This window comes from Dermacentor silvarum, chromosome 5 (genome assembly GCF_013339745.2).
Source record: "Dermacentor silvarum isolate Dsil-2018 chromosome 5, BIME_Dsil_1.4, whole genome shotgun sequence".
Taxonomy (NCBI): Eukaryota; Metazoa; Arthropoda; class Arachnida; order Ixodida; family Ixodidae; genus Dermacentor; species Dermacentor silvarum.
The window spans coordinates 79940015-79960968 of NC_051158.1; the positions used below are offsets into that span (position 1 = coordinate 79940015).

The 20954-nt window shown below is 44.3% G+C and overlaps 1 long non-coding RNA gene across 1 annotated transcript; it reads right to left on the minus strand.

Moving 5' to 3' along the window:
* Positions 1-2076: 2076 nt before the first annotated feature.
* LOC125945866 (uncharacterized) lies at positions 2077-19360 on the minus strand. Its single transcript, XR_007467172.1, has 3 exons — positions 19169-19360; positions 13283-13388; positions 2077-2229 (listed from the first exon to the last, which is right to left on the minus strand). It is a non-coding gene; the product is annotated as an uncharacterized LOC125945866 (long non-coding RNA).
* Positions 19361-20954: the final 1594 nt, after the last annotated feature.

Below are 20954 nucleotides of genomic sequence, written 5' to 3' on the forward strand. Positions count from 1 at the left end.
CGACTCGATGGTGTGCCAAGCAGCACAAGAGAACTAGGCCAAAAATGGGCGCCTCATCGGCAACGATAATAACAGCACTTTTGGCAAACTTGTTAGACACTGAGGAAATCACCATAGCTTTGTGGTGCTTGGGTAGGGACATGCGAATAGCAGCACGGACGCCTTCAGTTGTGGACTGCCAATTAGAGGAAAGTAACTTGTTTATAGGCAAAGTAAGCTTGCGCCTAAACAATCAATTAAACAGTCAGAATTGGGCTATGTCGTGATGGGACAGTTAATATGCACAGTGGATGCATGACGCTCGGAAGTATACATGGCAAACAATTCAGTTAGTATGTGGTTGAAGCGTTCGGTGAGTCTGTTCCTTTGAGGTTGGTACATGGTAGCGACCTTGTGCTTGGTAGAACAGGAGCCGAAGGTATCAGTGACGGCCTTCGATGGGAAGCAGCCACCTCAATTCATAAGTAAATGGTGAGGGTCGCTCTAATGTAGGATGACGTCGGGCATTAGGGAATCGGCAACAACCGTAGCACAGCTGGTTGGAATCGCTCACATGATAGCATATGCTGTCGCCTAAGCACTTCTCACTGCGATGAACTTGTTCCATCTGGTGGAAATAGGAAATGGCTAAGGAGGTAGAACCCTACCCACAACATGGCTTCATGTAAATGTCAGGAGTTTTCAAGGAAACGAACAGGAGGCATGACAGGTGACAGGCCTCGACAGACTGACAGATATCGCAAGCAGTGATCTAACGGTGCACATCGTAGTTGAATGGTTTGCTCAGAAAAAGTGCGCCTCAAGCGGTGGTATGTAAGAGTTTCGCCCATGTGACCATCAGTTACTGTATGGTTAAGTTACTTTAACACGGAGATCGGAGGTGCCTTGGGACGACTAGACGGAGATAAAAACAATCAGGATGAATACTACGACGGTATATAGTTCTATCGTACAGTGTAAACATCCCGAGGGAAAGCTCACTGGGTGCGTAGCTTAGGCAATTATTAAGGGTGAGAAGAACAGGATCGTGAAAAGTGTTGGTCGCAGATATGGGGCAAGTCGGAGAGCGACAGAATGTGAACTTCCAAGGCAGCATTTCGGAAGTGCGGTGGATCCACAGGGCATTGATACAGATGTCAGTGTCTTGAAGCCACCGCCCAGATTTATGCAGAATTGAGAGGGTGTCCTTGCTTATGAAATACGGGATATGAGAAATTCAACAAGCAGGCTTTTCAACAGATTTAGTAGGTCCTAACAAGGATGGAAGACTTTGGGTCAGGATGGTAATAAAGGCGTCATCATACGGGTGGCTGACACCTTTGCTGCTGCGTTCCCTCCTTCCCACAATCCAAGCTTAGAAAACGCGGGTCTCATGTTAACCAACGGTAGTAGCTGGATCGCGGATTCCTGGTTAGGGCAAGATAGCTACGTCAAAAATCCTGCCTGCGTAATTTTGTATATACCTTATTTCAAACACGTAACTCCAATAGTTCAAGCCGCTGAATGATTATTGAGATCTTCCGATTTCATTTGAAGTTGAGCAGTCTCATCTCTACAGGAAGGCTGATAAAAATGATGGTGCTCGGCATTTTCGTATGCCTTACGCAGTTACGCTCCGCATATAAGGTAAGCGTGCTATACGAATGATATTCGATCCATTATAAGCCCGGTATAGGTTTGAACAGGGTTAAATGTTTGATTACTGGTGCTATATTATGCCAATCGAGATGATGATTATTGGATCTGCGGTGAAAGCGGGACAGACGGAACAAAAGTAGGCGGAGCAAACAGGAGAAGCGCCACTAGCAACCGTGAATGTTTATTGAAAATTTTCACTACAGCTGACACTCCGTGAATGAGCCGAAGACACTCTGACACAGCAACCAAAAGATGTATTTTGCTTTGATCCTACAGAATTCGCTCTGTAGAAAGCCTGGATTCAATATTTCCCTACACATAAGGAAAAAAGAATAAGTGGTTCTGCAATATGTAAAATGGCACAAAATCTTACATTTTAGTCAAAGTACAACATATTTTATTATGATTTTATCAATAGCATTTGTGATCTCGTAACGAGCCTAGAAACACATATTCTAAACAACTAACGAGGTATAATATGTCTTCACCAGGAATTAACAGGTCGGCACCCATTCACAGCACCTTGGATAATCACCAACAGCACGCTTGTATACGCAGTTTCCATATGGTTCTGGCTTTGGATTGGTGCAACTGGTAGGAAACAAAACAGCAGTAAGCCACTAGAAACATTGCGATTGTAGATGTTGTAAACAATGTCATAACCAAAAAGCACGTAATATTCAAAATGTGTTACTTAACAAAGAGAGGATTCTTTGTTATGTATCCACAATTTGCAGCGCTTACTCTGCAGTAGCCTGAACATAAATGCGTTTATAATAGATTTTCCATTACGAAAACAAAGGATGAAATTATTGGTCGTGGGTATAGGTGACGTCCTTCCCTTTCACATTGTCAGATTACGCAATACTTAAGAGGCATGCGGAATCACTTGTGTTTCTAAGTAATCTTTTCTCTATTTCTCTATCGAAAATACTCCAAACATCTTTACCTTTGAAGGAGTATCTACAAAACAAATATAAGCATTTGTGAACAGAATGATATAATTTTTTGATCCTGGGAGGCAAACTGCTGAGATTATTGGTTCTGGTTGATGCCATGCCGCTAGCTTAGGGCAATAGTGTCTCGAGCACGCAGTGCCACCGTACTTTAATGACCGCACGTAACCCACCCAAAGGGCACATAATTTGAACAATCCAAGAATATCAACCAACAATGAAAATACTTGCGCGCGGGTAACCAAAACTTCGATGATATTGGGTGACGTTAGCCGAACAAAATGTTTGACATGCTACTAAAGGTTCATTATATAGTAAGAGATCAAAGTACGGGAGAGAACACGCAATCCACTCGCACGAAAACACGGTAAGGGGTGGCAATGAGCACCACGAAATGAACGAGGTAAAAAGTGGACCTGTATGGCACGGTAAATAAAGAAATTGTTATTCATATCTGTCTTTTAGGCGGCACCACAGAAATGAATAACTTGTGTTTTTATTGACGGCCGCATTAAGCTCCCCTTTCTACTTCGTTCATTTCATATTGCTCAGTGCTGCCCTTTCCGAGTTAATGTCCGAGTGGGTGCGCGTGTATGTGTGTTTTGTGTGTGTTATCTCGTACGTTGATCTCTTTTAATATATTAAACCTTTAGTAGCCTGCCAACCATTTTGTTCGGCTAAATTCCCCACCTATCATTAAAATACTTGGGACGGGCGCACACGTATTTTCATTGCTGGTTGATATTACGGTTTTCTTGTCAAACAATCTTGCATTGCGCCAATTATTTACAGGTTGTGTAGACTATGGCGAGTGAACAAAGTACGATGGAGGGGCGCTCTAACGATGCTATTACCCTAGGCTAGCGGTATGGCACAACGCAGTACCATTATTCAGATCAGTTTACTTCACAGGACCCAAATAAAAATACAGGGCGTTCATATTTAGGTTTTACGGAATTTTTTGAAATCGCGTGTGGCAGGTAGCATCATTCTTATCAAAGAGCTGGGTGATTCGATGAGGCGCGCATTATTAGCACGAGAAATCGAAACACATATCCAACTAATGAACAAAAATTCACAATAACTTTTCAGGTAATCGCTTTAGGACACATATTGCACTTTACGAATTGTAGCCGGTGAGCTTGTCAGGCGTGTGCACTTGGAATGAATCTCCAGGATGACACCTGTTATGAGATGTGCGCCATCAAAATCACCGTAAAAATGCACGGTTGTTTTACTTAATTTGACCAAAATTCTGTTTTATACATTGTAGCACAAAAGTAACCGGAACGCCTATGTATTTCGTCCCACACTTTGGGAAATAATATCTACGAACTGGTGTCATCCTGGAAATTAATTTCAAGTGGATGCGTCTCGCAAACTCACCGGCTACAATTAGATATTTACAATATGTGTCGGAAAGTAATCATTAGGAAGTTTATTAGTGAATTTTTATTAATTTGTTGAATATCTGTTTCGATCGATGAATATCTGTTTCTCGTGGTGAAATAAACAAGTTGATGATGATGATGATCTCTCGTGCTACTAATGTTCGCCTCTTGGAATAACCCAGCTGAACGCAAACAAGTATGCTACCTGCCACAGGCGATTTTTTAAAATTCCTTAAAGCTTAATTGTGAACACCTGGTATATTGTAACAGATAGGATGGGTTTATTAACAAAAAATGTGGTTGATCCCTCTTATATAGGAATCGGTATAGAACACGAAAGTGAAACGTGTCTTCACAGAAGTAGTGTAATGTTTATTGCACATTGATATATAATGTCTATTGGTGTTTTGTGGCTAAAGCGCCCTTAGGCGTTGATGCACCCACGCTGACGCCTGGTGGCACGTCTCCTCCATCACGACTACCAACGTCGATGACCATGAGCAACCGTCGTGCATATGGAAGCTGCACTACGCTGCACACGCTAGCACAACGCGAAAGACGAAGCACGTAACTGACACACTAATACAACGCGCAAGACAAAGCACGTAACTGAATCGTCGCCGAGTCAAATCAGCGCGTACAGCGCGTCGTAATTGCAGCCTCCGCGATCAACTTCAGAAACATTTTCAGAGCTAATTGCGGAGGCCACGCTCCGCTGTGCTGAGTACGGTGAACGCCACCTAGGTGGCGTTGGTAGTGCTTCTTGATGCCAGCGTCCCTTCCAATGCTGGCATCGAGGCGCCGTAGTGCTGAGACCACCGAAGCGTTCACTGTCGGTGCGCGTTAGTGTCATAATGCAGTACTTCTCTTTTCTGCTCGTAGGCGGCGGCACCGCCCCGAGCAGGAGCGCGGGTACACGGAGGAGTGTTAGATATATAAGGCGCGTCTGTGTAGCTCTCTGCAAATTCGTTTGTGGCGCAATGGGTTAAACGCTCGGCGATCTATCGTCGCGGACTGAGAGGTCGTGGGTTCGATTTCCAAATTTTGCATGTTTGTGGAACTTTTTCTTCTGGTTTCTTTCTTTGTATTATGTTCGTGTACATTGTAAGCTGACGTATTTCCGTGACGGAAATACGTCAGTGAAGTCTTGGTGGACCCCGGCATAAAACACTTTCGTGTTAAAATGATCGATGGTTAGCATAGCGCAAGACACAGCGGTTAGCTCCTCGCGAGCTCTTCTACTTTCTCTTCCTTCGGCTGCGCCTTGAAGCGCGACAAGTTTTTGAAGCGTGAAAGTTCTCTGAGTGAGTTGCATAGCCCAATGGTGGTACAGCTTGAGTCGGGCGACGTGCACGACTTGCGTACGTGTTACGTGACCGCCGGTTGTGCGAAGGTACTCTTGCGATGACGCAGTAACGTCACTGAGACGTTTCAGTATGACGTATGGGCCGGTGTACCATCCCAAACACCCCCCCCCCCCGCCCCACTTACCCACCCTTTGTTCTCGTCGCTTCGCGCTGACATTATTCAAGGAACCGGTGCTACTATCACAATTTCATTCCTGGGTGCTTCCGTGTGGGTTGGTAATTTACAGCGCATAATTTCTACATATGGAAAAAAGTGTCACGGTGTTTGTCAAGGCTTTGACACTCTCTGAGGTTTTGGGCGAGAATCTGGCGGCCGCATTCTGAAGCAACAAATGCGGCAGCCGCATTTTAGATGAAGGCGAAAATGCTCGAGGCCCGTTTACTTAGATTTAGGTGCACGTTAAAGACCCCAGGTGGTAGAAATTTCCAGTATACATTTCCGCCGCTTCCCTTCAGGTGCCGGTCAGGCCGCGCTCGCGCAGGATCTTAGGCTACGTTCGCACTTGGTCTCGGAGCTGTCGGAAGCTGCAAAATCTTGCAAAAATCCACCCGCCTAGGCGGCACAGCAGGCAGAAAAACAAGCGGCGAGCCGAATCGGTCTCGGACCGATTTTTTCGCTATGGCGCTCTGCTCGACCGGAAGCTACACTAGCATGTAAACAACCGGTCGTAAAGTTGAACATGGCACCAAAGGTGTAGGCTGCAATGCTGGTCGACGCGATCAAGAACCACCCCTTGCTCTACGACAAGAGTGGTACTAAAACGTACTGTCAGCAATACTCGCGATAGTATTCAATGTCGCGCGACCGGAGGTGCGGCAACGAAGCCTTGGTGCGACCCAACTTCTCGCGCTTTTGCAAAGCCAGGCGAACCCACCACCGCCATTTCCGAGGTGTCCGCATCTTCCGTTTATTCATTGTCCATTTTTAGAAAACAAGTAGGTAGAAGTACAAAAGCCATTTCTTCTTCCACTTCAATGGCAGACAATAGTTAGGCAGATTCCGCGTTGGCGCTCTATAATTATCCTCGCACGTGCGCGGTATGTTGCAGAAGTCGCGGGGTACTTTTCTCGTCGCGACGATAGATTGGGAGCGTAGGTCTCACGTAAGACGCACAGGCTTTGGCGAGCCCCAACACAAGGGCCAGTCCAGGTTTTAGCTTTGGTGTCCTGGAGACGCCGACAATAATACGAAATGATGAAATGTTCTTACAACTTGTAAATAAAAGCTAATAAAGAAATATAATCATGCCTAGGCACCAACCTGTGACTCAGCGCTACCATGCCCGTGTACGGAACGCCAACGAGGAATTTACCGAAGGTCGCAGATGACACGCGAAGTTGCGCAAGATGATCACTTTGATGACGGGTGGGTCAATGAATGAACATACCGCTCGAAATAATGCGATAATGAGCGCCACCATGCCGACAAACGTACGCAGACTAGATGGATGTGGACGAAAGCGGCAGCGGTGGTCGCAAAACACAACTTGGACATGCGCGGAAAAGATTTTCCGGCCGCTTTGGCCTTTCCGCCCGCTTGCCGCTTCCCAAGTGTGAACGTAACCTTAGTCTGCGCGCGAAAGGTCTCTTGTTTGCGATTGCGCCCCTACGGAAGGCTGGTAGTTACTGTTTTGTTGAATCCCAAACCAGCAATTACGCAAGGCTGGTAGTTGCTGTTGTGTTGTGTAATCCCAAACCAGCAATGTACACATGAAGGGGTTGATGCCAGCAGTGAAATTCCACCGACTCGCAACAGAATGCACGAAACAGACAGCCGACAAGGATGGATTACTGCTGTGCGCAGTACAGCGTAAGTAAACTCTTGTTGCAGGCGCTGACAGTTCTCGTCGGAGTTCACGCGTCCTGAGAAATTGATTATGGGCACTATGCACTGAACAAGACCGGAGTTCCTTCCTGCATCACTAGTACACCAACCAGTCGAGATTCTGTGAGGTACGAGGCCGCTTCTTGTTTGCACCGACGTTAGTGAAGCAGAAATGAGTTGCATGCACTACTTAAAATGCGTACAGATGCCATATCTATGCTGTCCGGTGAAATAATCTGTACAATTCTGAATCTGTTGACGTAAAGGCAAATGACGGCTGCACACTCGCACACAGCGGAAAACACAGCGACCCATGCATGCACTAGCCTCAGGAAATGCAACCCTCTCGTATGAGGGAGCAGGGCGACGAAAGCTTCGGAAAAAAAAAGCCTTACGCGTTTTTGCGCGTAAGTTTTCTGGCGCAAATACGCAGCGAACAAGCTAATGCTATGGGAGTAGGTATAGCCTGGTCACGCATGCATTTTGACGTGTATAGCCGGCTTTGACTTGTCAAACGCACTTCGTCCCGACGAGGATGACGCCAGCTACGCTTAACGAAGATTAACAATTAATGATGTCTTCTCCGATCGGGTGGGTCGTCTCAATGATGCGTTGCGAAGACTGGTCCATTCAGTGGCGCGATGAGAGACCGTTGCTCCAAACGCCCACTGTACCTGTCGTACTTACGGCATTTTACTGAGCTTACTTTACTTTTTACTTAATTTCTTCACAAGCACACGTGAGCGGGGGGGGGGGGGATCCCATGTCTTTGATATACATGTATAGAGTCTGCTTAAAGTGCCGGATATTTATTATCGATCACGTCACGTGGAGGAAAGCAGACGCTTGCCCCCCCCCGAAAAAAATTTCTGGCTACGCCCCTGATGAGCAGCAACCACGCCAGCAGAACGCACCCCCCCCCCCTCCTCCCGTCTCCGTCGCCTCCTCCCCATTCCTCGTGCGTGAACGGAGACTGTGCGCTTCCGGCCGCCTTCTTCTCTCGCGTGCGCGAGATTAAGCTGCGGTTGCCGGCTCACCCTCGCAAGCTTTCACTCGCACACACAACGCACGTCGCTCGGCGACGATTTTATCGCCGTTGGACTTCATTCGGAACATCACTGCGACAGCGACGGCAAAAATGCGCTTGGAGTGTGCATATAATTGCTATCGCAATAAAATAGAACACTGCTACGAGCAGATAATGAGATGTTTAAGCAACATGTGTTCTCGCACATTTTTCTCTGCAGATAGGAAGATGCTAGCGGTACTGGGTACAATGACACGATTCGTCAAATTGCTGTGTCCTAAACTTTTGCTGGAACTCATTGTTTTGATGAACAAAGCCCCTCCTTGAAGCAGCTGCCAAGATTTGTCGTAGTCAGCGGAATTCTTCTCGCTTGTTGAAAGACTTCCTCTCATATCGCGTTCAGTTCACCGCTGTTAATACTCTTCAATGGCTCAAGTCACATCTGGTGTACCCCAGGGGAGCGTGCTTGGTCCCCTGCTCTTTCTAATATTTATTCATGATTTACCTAACTGTGTATCTTCCAAAATTAGACTGTTCGCTGACGACTGTGTTGTGTACACTGCCATTAAAAGTGAAACTGACCACCAATATTTACAAACTGATCTCGATTCAATTAACACTTGGTGTTAATCGTGGCAAATGATCCTAAACCACTCTAAGACAAAGCTCGTCTCCTTTACAAGAAACTCTTGCCGCATCCCAACCAAATACACTATTAATGACGTAACAGTTGAGGCAGCTTCTACTTACAAATATTTAGGTGTTCACCTACTGTCTGACTTAACCTGGAACTATCACATTGATCTGATTCTATAGCAGCTGCTAACCGTTCTCTTGGCTTATTAAAACGTAACCTTCGACATGGTGCTGTGCCTGTGCGTAAACTTGGTTATATCACCTTAATCCGACCTAAAATCGAATACGCTTCAGCCATATGGGACCCGGATCAAGCCTACATCATAGATAACATCGAATCCCTGCAAAACCGTGCTGCTCGTTTCATTTTTTCAGATAACTCACGTTTCACTAGCGTCACGGCGTTAAAAAGCTCGTGCTGGTCTTGTTAACCTCTCCCATCGTCGCAAACTTGCTCGCTTAACTCTTTTTCACAAAATTTACCATCATCCGCTGCTTCATGGCGATTTCTTTCGATCACCATCGGCCTTCTTTCCCCGCCGTGACCATACTTTCAAGATCAAACGCATCATTTGCCGCACTTCATCTTTTGCGAAATCATTCATACCCAAAACCATTATTGAGTGGAACCAGCTGCCTGTTACAATCGCAACTGAAATAAACACATCGAAATTTCAAGAACTTCTAAAAAATGAATGTGATAAGTAGCTTTTCTTCTAGTTCTGTTACGTTTACCGCAATGTTTGATTTTTCTTTGTGTGTGTGTGTGTGTGTGTGTGTGTGTGTGTGTGTGTGTGTGTGTGTGTGTGTGTGTGTGTGTGTGTGTGTGTGTGTGTGTGTGTGTGTTCTATTTATTATGTTGCGTTTTCTCATTATGGTTCATTGATTGTTGCTGTGCTGCCACATTTTATTCTTGTTGCCTATTCCTTCTCTAGATTGCCATACAATGTTTGTCACCCCTTATGTAATACCCTCGTTGTGAGGGCTTTTAGGGGTTTCTTGAAATAAAAAAAATAAAACAAGACTGGTACTACTGCAACAGGTAAGGGAGCCTCAAACTAAAGCTTAGCGTGCATCGTTGGAATGCGCAGAACAGATTGTTTGTTTCCCTAGTTGAGCTCCGTATCATAAATGAAATGTTCGATGGAAGAAAATTAAGGATTACTCATTCCATTGATTTATAAGTAGTTTATCGGTCTACCCTGAGCAAGTAGCTTCATTTCGGAATTCACATTTCAGAGTTGAGCGCATTCGAAGAGCAATCTTCATTTCTCACGTTCTTCTGTGGACTGCATCAGATGTTTCCAAAGGCTCGTTGATTCATTTTTCTCATTAATTACACTACTTCGGTTATCAAAATATTGTCCAATATTGCTATGGCTGCCTACATAGCACCCCTTATAATAAAGCGAGAGAAGCTTTTTCCTCGTATTCTCGCACGCAAGGATACATGTCGTAACTTCATATTGACTTGATTAGTGAAGTATTGTTCTAATTTTTGTAGCCAACCCGAGAATTCATCCGTGAGATACATATGATGGAAAAGGGGAAATAAAATATGACAGGTACATAAGAAGACATTTTTTCTTCCTGGGTAAACTATTTGCACGCAGAAATACTAAACTAAAGCTTTGCAGTTTCCAGTATTTCCGCTAGCATTCAATTATGCACGTCTTAAAATTGAATAAGCTTCATATTTAACCAGGTACTTACTTATAACTGGGACAGTAAAAATGGTGAGAAGCGCCATATAGGAGTTATAGAATGAAGGTAGTATTATTTAGCAAATCACAATAACTTGCTAAAATGAACACGGATAAATGTCAACTATAGACTCTTTCATGGCGATATTCTGGCCGCCACCATGCTTGATCACGTGGTGACGTGTCCATTGACTCTCTAAATATTCTCTGTTGCCTCCGTGTTTACTTTGCATGCACATGACGCCGGTGCCGCTCAGCAAATCTTTGTTTTGGCTAATATCGTAGACGATGACTAGGTGGAAGACAGGAAGCTTTGGCAACAGCTTCAGATACATGTGTGATTTCGAAGCTCCAAGTGGTGCGAGCAGCGCACACGATGCTTTATACTAGAGGCGGTGCAAGAAATGTATTACAAGATGTCCAAACTTTTCGCTTCTTAATTAAATAAGGATCAATACTTTTTGTTGTTAGCTCTTTAAGAGTCACTGATTCTGACATAGTAATGTGCCTTTCTTCGGTCACTTTTTCATTGTTTATTTTATACGTAATGACTTACCGGTGTGCTATGTTGTGGCAGATTTGTTCTTGTCAAACGCAAGGGTTTGGAACGTAGAATTTCTCTACTTTGCAATAGCTGTAGCAAGTCATTATCGCTAGTCACTCGCTTACTCTGTAGACCGTCACAAATTATTGAGCTACGTACATTCGTGTGCTGTTGGTTTAGTCTATTACCCACGCTTCAAGAGATTGAATATACAGTGCGCCCATTCACTTATTACTAATACGTTGGTAATACAGTGGGCGTAAGTTTCATTCTGAGTGGAGGTGGATGTGTGTAGATGACGTGCGAGAAACTCACTATGCCAGGAAGCGATTCTACTTCTTTTGTCACTGTGTAACGACCGCTGCTCATTCTTGCCGGCGTTCCCCGGTTGAAGTTCTTTGTTTAGAAGTTAGCGACACAACCCTGGCGGACGAGGTAATTTTTATATCCGCGATGAAAGGCTGTGCATCGCGAAGGGCCGACAACACAGGTAGTCCTTCCGTAGTAGCGGTCCTTCAACGCGGGCTCGCATAAATTCAATACAGTCCTTAAAATACCAGTCACTCTTTTTGTAGTCAACTACTGCGGATGTCTTCCCTCTATTGTTCTACATTTTGAAGCAAAAGTGGAGTAAAGTGCGTTAGTGGTCACCCAGTTGCCTTCCCGACAGCTGATCGCTCAGTGGTAGTGCAGCAGCCCTAATGCTTTCAAATTCGCCTGCCGCAACGTGCGACGTGACGCCGGAAGCGCTATCTCGTACTTCTAGAGAAACCTACTCCGCGAAAAGAGTCTATATTTTTGACTGTGCACTATTATGACCATTCTGATACAAAAAAAAAACGTTTGTTTGTTAGAGTTGTGTAGGATATGGTTTTCCCATGTTGAACGAAGTTATATTCGCCAAACACAGTTGTTAAAATGAATATTTGGCCAAGCTTTTTTGCAGCTTTTAGTTAAATGTTATACTAAAAGTCACTTGAGGAATTGTGCCTCAATAAGGCCTTCCACTCATTTTCGAGCAAGACGGTTGAAGGGTGCTCATTGACACCATTCATGTAGAATTCCTGTCGGTAATCCCGTCAAAGGACCTTCAACAACCCAATTTCTGTATACGATGTTCTCATCGCACTTCAAAAATCGCACGATCGTAACCCATGATCTGAGACTAAACATCGTGAGTTCGCACGTATAGTATGCAGCATTGGCATACTACTCCCGGCATGTTCCTGGCTAGGTTGGAAGCTTGGTTTGGTGTCCACTGTAGCAAACTAAATGTTTTGAAAATGCTACTAATGCGCGTCACTACCTAAGAAGAATTGGAAGAACGCCGTTCTTCATCAATGGATGAAGCTCTCCAATGCGGCGCTGGGCAGAGTGCGGCACACCAAATCCAGAAGTCATGCAATGGTTCTTTCTAGCTCGGCGCTAAACCACGTGAACTCTTGGGCACATCCCTTGGACAGAGAAAGGAAAAGTGGTGCAGGGCAAGAAAAAGATCATGTTTCCGCGTTGCAATACGCCATGCACACGGAGTCGAACGCGCAATTTTTGTTGCTGCCCCAGTGGTGACGTCATCGGCGATATTTGGTCAAATTCACATAGCATACTTGGTAGCGTAACAAAGTTATTTGCTTCAAACATTACTCATCAAAAGGCGCAACCGTAACAAAGTTCTTTGATTCAAACATTAGGCATCCAAAGGCGGGCTCTGAACCAACGTTTCCCTTCCTAGGAGCCATGTGCACTATCATAGAAATGTTTGACGTCTGAGTCATTTGCTATAAAATTGAGACTCAGTGTTTTTATTACTGTCACTGACCGCCATAGCTTTAAGATATTGGTAAATTTGGCTGTACGTTTCTGTAGTGCATCACATAAATTACTTTAAGTTTCTGTGAATGTTTATTCGCTAGGCTGGTCAAATGGAGCGTTTTGATTTGCGCAACTTCACTAGCATGACAGCATGAAGGCATTCCTGTTAATAAAAGTGCTTATAAGAAATTTTTGCGAGCCGTTTAGTATCTACTTAGCTAATATCTGCTTTATATGTCCCTGTACCATCTGACACAAAATCGCCTAGAAACAGCAGCCGATAAGATTCACGTAGAGTAAATAGCGTATAATTTAAATGACACTACATAAATTATGCTCTATGGCAAATCTACGGACAACATACCGACACTTGCGGAACTTACTTCAGTACGAAGCGTTTTCGGAACATGCAAATCGCTTTTTCACAAGGATTGGTAAAATGCGTGTAGAATTCATCGGAAAGCTCTGTTTTTCTGTATATGCATGTATCTGGAAATAAACACAACGAAAGTCATTTCTGTTTAGATAGCACAGCCCAGTTTACTCCTACGTTAAAAAGTAAACCACATTTGTTCTTGTACGTTCCCTTGGGTCCTATGATTTAAGCTAACGGAGAAATTAAATGAAACCAAGCATCAAATATTGCACAGTCTTCTTTGAAATACCGCAAGCCGAAAGCGAACCCGAACAGTTTCGCGATGTGACAGGTTGCAGGGCACAAGAAGTAATTTTGGCATTCTGAAGTGGTAGGTGGTAAAAAAACAGCGCTCATATTGCTCTCAAAATTCTGGGAGCTCTAAGAATTGAATAAGAACCATAGTAAACCGCACGAAATCAACATGTTTGCGCATACTGAACCTTGGAATTTTGCAGCCAGTATTGAACTTAATGATGTCGGAGGTAATTCAGAGTAATCATAAGACATACTCAAAACTCAATAATTGCAACTGTGGACAGTAATTTCGCCTAGGTAACTTCGGAAAGCATTGTTAAAGTGGCACGAAAGCTGCACATTGCTGACGCCGTAGGCAATGCTAAATGTGAAGCACCTGACACATGAAAACTTTTTTTAGTTCTGCTTCACTCTTGGCATCGAGCTATGATTACCAGGTTTAGAAGATAAATTTATGGGGAGCACAATGTCAGGCGGATACCATTGCCACCAACATACTGCAAAATTATTCCTGCATAAAACTAAAACTTACAATATTTTTTTCTTACAGTTCTGCCTAGAGTTATTTGACCCCAATTACTTGTTCATTGGTGAAGGAAAATGTTCTACAAGTGCTTTACGAGCTGTAGCTACGGAGAAACATACCAATGGTCAAAGTACTTTAATGTCAGACATTACGAATTCACTACACTGGAAATTGCTTGCTCCGAAATACCTCCTCTTAAAATACTTCCGGCCTTTTATGAGTTTTGCCTAATTATTACACAAGTATCATGAATTCACAAGAATGGCAAAATGATATTATTTTAGAGTAATTGTATAAAAAAGTGGATCTCAGTACCTTCTAGACTTTCTTGCGTTAATAAGAAAGTATTTAACGGGATATTAAAAAATATTCATAGCAAACATAATTGAGTTATCCGAGTAAACTGCCCAGAAAGAGAAAGTACTGAAAAGCAAATCGCACCGCTGTAATCAACCACTGCATCCAGAAACCTGCAGAAGTTTATCAGCCCCTATATCTAATGCGGAAATGCGTATAATTCTGCAGAAATATGCCATGAAGGCGTTTAAGTATTATGAAATAGCATTGGCAAACAATAATATTCAAACGATATTATGCAGCTGTGACCTGAAATTTCCTGATCTGTAGATATCATTATGACGGGCAACTATTTCCGATTCGTACATACCATCATCAGCCACATCGCGTCGGTTTCGTTGTCAGAGCTTGAGCTCAGCGAGAATAACGTGGTGTCTCATAAGTGGTGGAGGTTATTTCTAGTTGCCTCTATTACTCGTGTTCTTTCTGTCTGGTGCTTCGCTCGGGTCGACGCATAGCACCACCTGACACGTTCAGTGACCAAAGTACTGTAGCTTCTATGGACAAACTTTGCTTTCTGTGGCCTCCATGACCATGAGCAGCTGTTCACGTGATCCCCGAGTATTCTCTGGTCAAAGCGAATAAGAAGTCGAGTACTGGTTTGAGAACTACGATCGGGTCAGTGACTTCAACAAGTGGGACCGTTCTTAAAAACTGCGAAACGCCCCCTTCTACCCTTATGATGTCACGAAAGGCTGGTTTCTGAGCCATGTGCTACATATCGCTGACTGCGCCACATTCGTGCACCAGCTTCGCCAGATTTACAGCGCGCCCACTATTCGCACCTAGGCCGCGAAGAGTAATCTCGCAGAACACATTCAGTTCGCTGGAAAATCATGCACCTACTACATTAAAGACGTTCTAGCGCTGGGCAAGCACGTGAACTCCGCCATGTCCGAAAGTAATCTTATGCGACATATTTTCAAAGACATAAACACCACCGCCTCTAACAACCTTTCTACTCAGAGCTCCACCGCCGTTCAGGGCATCATCACCATTCGCCAGCTTCTTGAGAAAATGCAGTCCCTTTGCTTGTGCTGCCATCCATCTTATATTCGTCTGCCAGCAGCCCTAGAATGGTGAACACTGATCAGCGACATCATTCGTCATGAGCTCTGCGGTAGATTATCTTCCTATGCTCCCGAAGCTACTGTCCGTGGTCCTACCGGCTGGCACTACACAATTAAAAAAATGTTGTAGTTTTTCCCGAAAAGCGAAGCATCGATTGTGATAGTAAATTAGTAGACAGCTATACGAAGTGAGGATAGAAGATTTATCAGTTGTAAAAACTTGTAAACATTCACTTACTAACTAAATTAACAAGCATGGTGTCACCCGCGCACAGGTAAACATGATAAACCGTCTCCAAGAGCTTCTTCGTTACCTCCTTCCATGAGCTAACCTCAAAACGCGTCTTCAGGATTCCCTTCGCTCGCAGCTCTCGACCGGCTTCCGCCTAACCAGCCTATTATTTGTGTATCTTGCCAACGTAGCGATTCCTACTGCACCTCAATTATGAGACGTCTCCGTGGACGAAATCTTCCACCAAACACTCAGGTCCACGGGGTGTTGAATAACTTGAAGAACGAAAATTCGATACTATATCGTTACGTGTTTTAACAGCGGAGCTGTTTACGGCCGACGTAGAACCGTGCGGAGCGTTGATCAAAAGTGAAAGCAGAGCATAGGGGGAGAGGAGGTGCAAATAGTGAGAAAGAGAGAGAGACAGAGAGCGAGAGAAATAATAAATAAAACAAAAATGAACTTTCTTGGCGAGGAGAGATACGAACCTGGGTACCCACGGTCCGAAGGCGAGCGTCATAACCACTGCGCTATACCCCCATGCTTGCTGGACATGCATTTATGGGAACCGTATGGCTGCGTTGTACCAACGATTGCAACCCAACTTGCAATGGCTGAGAGAAAGAGAAAATAAGAGCCAGAGAGCGAGAGAAAGAAATGAAGAGAGGGAGAACGAAGGAAAGAGAGTGAGAAAAAGAAAAAGAAGAGAGAAAAAGAAGAGAGAAAAAAAAGCTATATAAACTTTCTTGGTCAGCTGGGATTTCAACTCGGGTACTCACGGTCCGAAGTGGAGCGTCATACGCAGTACACCATACACCCACGCTTGCAGAGCTCCGCTCTTTCATTAGATTTCACAAGCGTGGAACTGGCTTAATTTTTCATCCCGAAGGACGCCGTTGTGTTCCTGTCGTTCCCCAATCACTTCGGGCCCAGATACTAGGGACTTTGCACGACGATTCCACTGCCGGTCGCTTTGGTTACTATAAAACCCTTGAGCATATCTGCTGCCGCTTCTCTTCACTTGAACTCGCCACCATCGTATCGAAATACGTGTTATCCTGCTCGCTCTGCGAACACCGCAAATGACTAACCTCACCTCCATGAGGACTGCTCCAATCTTTACCGTGTCCTGAAGTTCCCTTCGCACTCATTGGCATTGACCTGCATTGGCCGCTACCTATATCATCTAGCGGTAACTGATGGATAGTCACAGCACTAGACCACATGACACGGCATGCTGAAACAGCCGCACTACATTCAGGATACGCAGTGGATATTGCTGCCTTTCTTTTCTAATTCCCAAGGAGCCCCACGTGTCCTTTTAAGTGACCATGGTGTACACTTTCTGTCGAAGGTCCTTGACAATGTTATGCGTCCGTCCAACATCATCCATAAGACGACTTCCAACTGCCACACTCAAACACATAGCCTCACAGAGCGTTTTCATCGCACGCTGGCCGACATGATATTACTGTATATGAACCCGGACAACAACAATTGGGATGTCTTTCTTCCATTGGTGACTTTAGCATACAAAACCACCGTACCACGCACAAGGTGGCAGTCACCATTTTTCCTCGTATACGGCCGCCATCCGACATCTCTCCTCAACGGCTCTTTTTTGGTGTCTCGTTGCCCTCGTCTACATCACTGTGCGCGCAGTTGGTTTCGTGCATTGCCCTGTGTAACCACCACACCCGTCACAACACTCACGCTAGTCTACAAGATCGTTTCCTTCAACCCTGGATAGGAAGGGTCGCTATGGACCCAATTCGAGTGCTTGTATTATGCGAAAAATTATGATCCCTTTTTATCGGGTCCTATATGGTTCAGAAACAAACTTCGCCAGATCACTTTCGCGTCACTTGCGTTGTCCCTCCTTCCAAGTGCAGTTGCCGTGCCGCAGAGGTGGTGGATGTTTCACGTTTAAATCCATTCATGCGGTATTCGCCGCCTTAATCATTGGTCAGGATGACCACTTTCGCGCGCGGCGGAAATAGTGTGAGCATTATTCAATCTTCATCTTCGTCATCTGTATATATTCACCCTCATAACAAGCATCGTTTTCAGCACGCAGCCCTGCTGAATAAAGCGTCGAGGTAACATCTTTGTCGCAATACAAACAACCCTGTGGCAATAAGCAATCCCATCAGAAATATGTAATTATTAGGCTATTTATCAATTTAATGTGACGGTTTGCATGGGTACTACAGGTGGCACATCTGCGACACAATAGCTCCAGTCTCTAAGGAACACATTCAATAAAGCGGCCACTGACTAGTTGCTGAGAGGTTTTTACAACCCTTTATGGAACATAAGAACGGCTTTAACAGGAGCATTGGACAATAAAATTAACCGAGAAGCAAAAAAGGACACACATACACCGAGTGCACTTGACCTTCGCGAAATGTGTAGCAACCTATAAGATATATAGGATTTTTGTAGGAGTATGTGGCTTCAAAGAAGACTGAAAAATAAATGGACAGGCATCAACTCTCTTCTAGGCATCCGGCGAGGCATGATCATTAGTAAATATATAATAAATTATTGACTTCACCAGAAGGTACAAAGCATAGAAATGTATTGTCTGCCGGCAGGCGAAGTCAGTGAATGCAGTGCTTCACCAGTTCTGCTTATAGGATTGCGCGACTTTACTGGAGTGATTGCCTAAATTGCTTATATGGTGATGAGTAGATTTGTCTCAGGAGGCAATACGTGCTCACTTTTTCGTCAATTTGTGTAGGATCGGCCTTTCGAAATAGTGGCATCTTTGTTGACACCTTCGATTGTATACAAGCTTCCTTTGATGAAAAACGCCTGTGTGTCTGCATTAAGCAATGAAATAATTAAAGCATCCATACTTTGTGCAGCAAACAAGAAGTACTTGCAAGGTACTGGCGACATTAATACATAGGAAATAAAACACTTGACAACTAAGAATCACGAGACGCGTCCCTTCGGACGTGAGCCTCTAATACATAAATGCAAGAAATTATTACAAGAGGCGAGTTCTCTAATTTAAAATTGCAACAAAGCTACATTGAACTTGTATTTTGTTTGATAGCTAGCATGAATAGTCCGGTTTACCTAATTATTGACAGGTGCCTTCAATTTGCGAAAAAAAGCGGCAAAAGCTCAGCCACAAAAATTACTGTACCTACCAGAAGCCAGCAATAAAATATAAGTCAATTTCGCCAATATTGTCTTGCTAAGCACGCGTGAGAACGTAACAGACCGTTTTTGGGGGCATTCCCTCGGCATAGTTCAGTATAAGCTCTGTAGAACGAAAACTTTTCGCGTGTAATAGAGCCACCCTTCTCGAAACTAAATACCACGACAAAGATACTTGCTCCTGTGCGTTTTCGCAACGAGATCACTCAGCATCCATTCATGCGTACGCGTGATACTCACCGCATTCGTTGCACGGCACACAAGTCCCATTCCTATTCCTGCAATATCCACGCAGGCAGGCGCAGGGACGTCTCCTTATATTACTTCTATAGGCGGAATAACTGCACCTTTTATATCCAACTTCAGGGCATAGACCTTCGTCTGTTAAACCACCCCAGAAGCAGCGGCCATAATATTCATTCGGTTTAGGGCAGCGATCTGAGCAGAAAATAAAGGAAGGCACTTGAGAACAAAGTGAATTCCATGAAATGGCATGTGGCACCATAATTTCAAAGTAGCCGGGTGGGTTTATTTCAGACACCTCGGTGCTATATTTCTGTTATGCTAACAACATGGTGAAAGTATAGCAAAATTAGAAATGAAAACCGGGAAACAATTATAAAATACTTCCGGCTTTAAAATGCAAACCAGCTATGTAGGTGGTACTTTGTTGCTATCGAGGGCAACTTGATTTGGGTTGGCAACAAAAAATATTTATCTGTAAGAAAAAAGTAGCACTTTATTGAGCCAGAGGTAGTTGCCCATAGTTATGATAACGATGCAATATTCCAGAGGAATTGACACAAAAAGATACAGTGTCGTCCTACAGCCTATTTTATAAAGCCTTACAAATCGTGCTTCTTGTTCACATATATTCATTATATTGTTAGCAATACAATGGTAAACATTGGATGTTTATTTGAAAATATATTACACTTCGTTTTTACTTATCGATTTTGTAACTTTGCCATGCCCCTGTCGTCGAGATTACACAAGTCGCGCATGAATGAGTTCGGGAAACTCATTGAATGGCCGAATGCCATTAGCTGTGAATGTCGTTCACTATGCCCGTGTAGAAGCAACAAAAATGACATTGACACTTAATCTCATTGGCTGCGAAGGACATTACCCGTGCCGAGTGACAAGGGTATTACAATGGTTGCCATGCTTTCAGGCGAAAACTCTTTCAGACACAGCAGCTCACAAATGCATCTTATTCAGAATTACAATGTAAACTATTTCCTTGGCGGCTTGTGTACATAGGACGAAGGCTTGTCGTTTTCGTCAGTCAGTTGGTTTGAGTGATTTACGAGAAGTATTCGCAGAAACTTCTCGGCAATTATATTTGCTGATCGTATCGCATGGCTGTCAACACCTTGAGGGCAGCTCAAGATGGGAGCGCGTTGTAAACAGCGATGGAGTGCTCTTCCTGCGTGGCAGGTGTTCGGAGGCTTTGTCAAAAAAAAAAAAACACTATCTTGTCCAAAAGCGCTAGAAACTCAGGCTAGAAACTCATTGCTTGGGAACTGGTGAAAAGAAAAACGGGGTGTTTTCTCAGAACGGGACTTGCCATACGGAACACAGCAATACATCATCACACAGCAGTTATATCATCATCAGCCTATATTTTATGTCCACTGCAGGATGAAGGCCTCTCCCTGCGATCTACAACTACCCCTGTCCTGCGATAGCGTATTCCAGCTTGCGCCTGTAAATTTCCTAACTTGCAGTTGTATACCAATGTGCAATGAACGGCGCCAAGTCTTGGCTGTGGCAGCGTGTACTAAAGGCTCTACGACTGTCTTCAGGAGCCCAAAAATTACTGCATACTGAATAACACTGAGAGATCACCGAATAAAATGCGCGGGAAAACGATCGAGCGAGCGCGAAGGCAAGCGCATGCACGCGGAGCAGGGTAGAAAGGGTCAAGGTCGCAGCGCCCCTACCGCCGACGGGTGGCGAAACGTGCTCAGAAACTCTCCCAGTGTTTCTCCGACGGGTGAGAAGGCCATAAGAAGCGAGCGCG